This window comes from Nyctereutes procyonoides, unplaced genomic scaffold (assembly GCF_905146905.1).
Source record: "Nyctereutes procyonoides isolate TBG_1078 unplaced genomic scaffold, NYPRO_anot_genome, whole genome shotgun sequence".
Classification (NCBI taxonomy): Eukaryota; Metazoa; Chordata; class Mammalia; order Carnivora; family Canidae; genus Nyctereutes; species Nyctereutes procyonoides.
In genome coordinates, this window is record NW_026575051.1 from 29,371,281 (window position 1) to 29,375,481 (window position 4,201).

Sequence of the window (4,201 nt, forward strand, 5' to 3'; positions counted from 1 at the left end):
TTCTTTTGTTTGGGAGAAATTCCTCCATCTTGGCATTTTGTCTAAGTCTCTGCTTTCGCCTGTGTGTTGGAAAAGCCAATTATGTCTCCTGCTCCTGAAATAATGTCCTTCTGATAAAGAGGTCATGTGGTGCCCAGGGCCTGCTGCTTCAGAGATTATCTCTGGTTTGTGCTGAACATACTCTGTTGTTGCATTTTGGTTGCTCTTTCCTTTAGGCCAATTCTTCTCTCCTGTGGGCAGTGTTTGGTCCCTGGCCTGAATATGCTAAGTTTTAACTTGGTGTGCTCTAGTCTGCTTATGAAATGAGATGATCACTACCTCCACTGGAACTAAGGCCCTGTAGTACTCTCTGCTTGGGAGATGAGGTATGGACAGGGGTTTGTGCTAGTTTTCTGGAGGAGGTTTCCACCTTGCTGGAACTGAGGCAAGCATCACTAAGGTAGGCAGGCCCACCAGATTGCAGGGGGATGGGGCTCAGTGTAAGCAAGTTAGGCAGCCTTCCAGCAGTTGCCAAGGAAACAGAGGATATAAGGGACAGAAATAGGCTCTTGGGGCTCAACTTTTTCCTTCTGTATCATCCTGGTCTTGGGGCCTGGACATCACCCTCAGTGAGTGCTTGAGGCACCCACTGAGCTGCAGGCCTTGCCCCCTGGCTGTGTGCTGTGGTGTCCTCAGTGCCATCTTCCCCCTGCTGTGCTGTGGAGGGGGTTGGGCTCCCAAGCAACATGGACCCTTCTTCCCTCGCCCCCTCCCCCAAAGGGATGTGACTTTCTTTCTAAGTTAAAAATGCTTCCTTTATTACATAAAGCCAATACTGCTACTTCTAAGTTCAACTGCATGCATCTCTATATTGTTCAAAGTGTGATGCCTGTGATGTTAAAGACAATCACTTCCAAGTGTCATCAGGTAGTAGCTTCCTTTGGATGTCATCACAATCCCTGCTCCCTGTTCCATGCACATTCAACAACCTGTTATAGGGAATGAGCAAGTTCTCCCAGTCCCCGGCATAGACATAGACTCAATGTTCTTCCACACTTTCTTGTGCCAGAAGCACACGACTCTGAAGGAGACACAGTCAAAGATGCTACATGTGCCCCAGATGGTCACTACACCATTTTATCATCTTCACTAACGAAGTGTTGTGATCACAATGGAGCCCTAATCTGCATTATAATAACAAGGTATTGCACATTCTCTGAGGACAGACACACCATGATTTTATGTCCAAGATGCAAGGTCACTCTCTGAACTGTCTCCCAGCTAGCAAGTGGAGAGCTCACTACAGGTGCAAGGAGCTGCTTCCTGTATTCCAACTGCATGCTCAAAACAGTGCTTTGCAAGATCAGTGCTAGTTAGAAGTGTGCACAGTTCTGAGGCAGTCAGAGGAGTAGAGGAGGGAACACCTGAAGTTCTAAAGGTCAGCAGACTTGGCTGGGATAGAGCCCTGGGGGAATTGCCCTGCTCCTAGAGAGAAGGCAGGCAAAGAGCCCAGAGGAAGACAGCATGGGGATAGCTACTTAAAGAATGACTATGGCACACAGTAAGGAGATCATTCCCGCTTCTCAAGGCATGTCCCTGGGAGGCAGTATTCATGTAGATGCCTCTCCAGGATGAAGAAACTGGCCAGCACCATTTTCCTTCTCCACCCCTCAGCATAATATTATAAATATTTCTTACATATGATAAATTCTTTGGTCTCTGCCAATATCCTTTGAGCAATTGATCTCCACACACTATGAAACCCATACACTTATTTCAAAGGCTGTTCAGTGTAGTTTTAGCCATGGTAAAGATGAGTGAAAACAATCTTAATGTCCAATAACAAATAATTGGTTAAATATGGCAAAGATGGTAGTTCTATTATGGACTAATATGAAAAATACTAAGCTTATATTTTAAAGAGCATATACTATAGTAAGAAGTAAAATAGTAAAATTATAAAGCAATACATGCATATGGTATAATAATATGCACTAACATTAACACTTCTATATAAACAAAGTATATATTGCTCATATATTAGCATTTCAATTTAGCTAAGAACTATAACTTTTTAGGTAACTTATTATTTTTTTTGTTTGAAGGTTACAATTTTTATTGTCATTATGCATAGCCATATGTTTTTCACTTTGAGGTGAGTTTTTAATTTGAGATAACTGGAATTGAGCTTTCTTTCAAAGTATATCTTCCTTTTTATTCCTCCCAGGAAGCTGTGTCACATGGTTATATGTCACTGTGAACTTACATGCATTATCTTCTCAAAATTTTAGTTTCCCTCAGGATTCTCAAGAATGAACTCTTCAAATATTCTATTAATGCTCTCCATTGCTTTGTAGGTATTAGATGTCCCATGGACAGTATTATTCAAAGTACTTCTTCCAAAGTGGGGTCAAATAGAGCTTGGAGACGTAGTTTTGCCTCTTCTGGCTCTACAGGACCCACCAATTGTCTTCAGTCTGAGACAGCATTCCACTTAGTCAGAACCATGACCAAAGATGGACCCTCAGAAAACATTTGCAATACATCTTCATGAAAGTCTTTTCCTTTATTTTTGAATAAATTTGTCTGCTTCTTATTCACTTAGGAGTATTTCCTTACCTGTGTTATTTCAAAAACAGCCTCTCTTATAAGTTTAAAGATATCCTCTCTTTGTTCTTGTGTTATATGAGGTTTAATCAGTGCTAAAGTATGATGAGGAGGAAAGAAATACTGTATTTCCCTTTTGGCTTCTTCTAATAAATCACTTCCATACAACCGGTTGATAGGAAAATATTCCATTGCAAATTATGCACATAAACTGGCCATCTTTTCTATAAGGCTTTCAAAGTAATCATCATTTTCATATTCCTTGCACGATGTTTGTACTTCCTCTTCTGATAATATAATTTGTCTTTGCATCAGTATTTTAAAACCTTCATCTTCAATAATCTTCAAAATATCCTCTCTTTTCTTGAAAGAGATCCAGTCAAAGTAATGCCAGGGTCTTCTCTAATTTGAGCTTTTTCATGTTTTTAAAATCAGGGAAGGACATATCAATAAAGTGATTAACATCAATTAGGTTCTCTTCAATATCACAAAACTGAGATATATGTTGTCTTTCCAGACATTCTTGTAAGATGTCCCACTTCTTCCTCACCACTGGAGTCCTGACCACCTCTGGTTATCCTCATATATTTTTTTAGCTTCCATCTCAGGATTGGGTTCAGGGTCCTCCCGGGCAGGCTGTTCTTCACCTCCTTGAGATATAACTACAATATGGCCTAGGCAATTTGTCATAAAAAGACAAAATCTTCAGTCATGCTTATCTGATCTCCGACTACAGAAATCCCTTACTTGTTGTTCTGTGAGGATCTTATCTTCAATTTCTACAACAAATCCTGCCTTTATCATTCTTTCTTTAATCTCTAGAGATTTTCTAGTAATCACAGCACAGCATATTGTTTGGTAATGGCAATTAAGTATAGTTGTTCAGTACTTTCCTAGGGTGCTTCCCCAGCATCATCTGCATCTGAATCTACAAACACAATTTCATGATACTGAGGGCAAACCATTTCACCTGCTGCAATTCTTTTCTCCTTGAACAAGTTAATAATTTTTTTGATTAACAAGTGGTGCATTTGTACCATTGATCTTTGCAATAATTTTGGCATTAACACTAAAGAGAAAAACAGGTTCACATTTATCTCTAAATGGTTGCAAAGTCACAATGTTGTCAGCTTCTGTTATAACAAAATGAAGAAGTTCATCTTCATTCAGCTCATTTTTCAATTTTCTGAATAAAGTTTGCATTGCTTTGCAAGGTCCACACCAGGCTTGGTAAAAATTGATCACTGTTACGCCGTTTTTTTTCTGCAACATCTCATCCCACAGTCTTGGACTATTCACAAATGCCTGTAACTGGATCTCTGGCTTTTTGTCTATCATTTAGCCACTGGGTGTGGAGCAGGTGCCTGGCTCTACTGTGCTGTCTGCTGGTGCTGATCCCATGAAAGAGGCCAAATGAGCTTAAGTAACTTTTTTTTTAGTATCCATAGCTCCTATTTGACAACAGATGACTTATTAAACAAAATCAACTCTAAATCTACACACACGCATACACATTAAAAATAGCAAGACAGTTAATTTTTTTCTAAGGATATTTTTACTCTTAAAATTTTCTCGAGTTTAAATGCCTAGATAAGAAAATATTACTGCTAGGATG

General features: G+C 39.6%; 1 pseudogene; it reads right to left on the reverse strand.

Moving 5' to 3' along the window:
* Positions 1-2,266: 2,266 nt before the first annotated feature.
* Positions 2,267-3,924, reverse strand: LOC129512369 (thioredoxin domain-containing protein 3-like; annotated as a pseudogene).
* Positions 3,925-4,201: the final 277 nt, after the last annotated feature.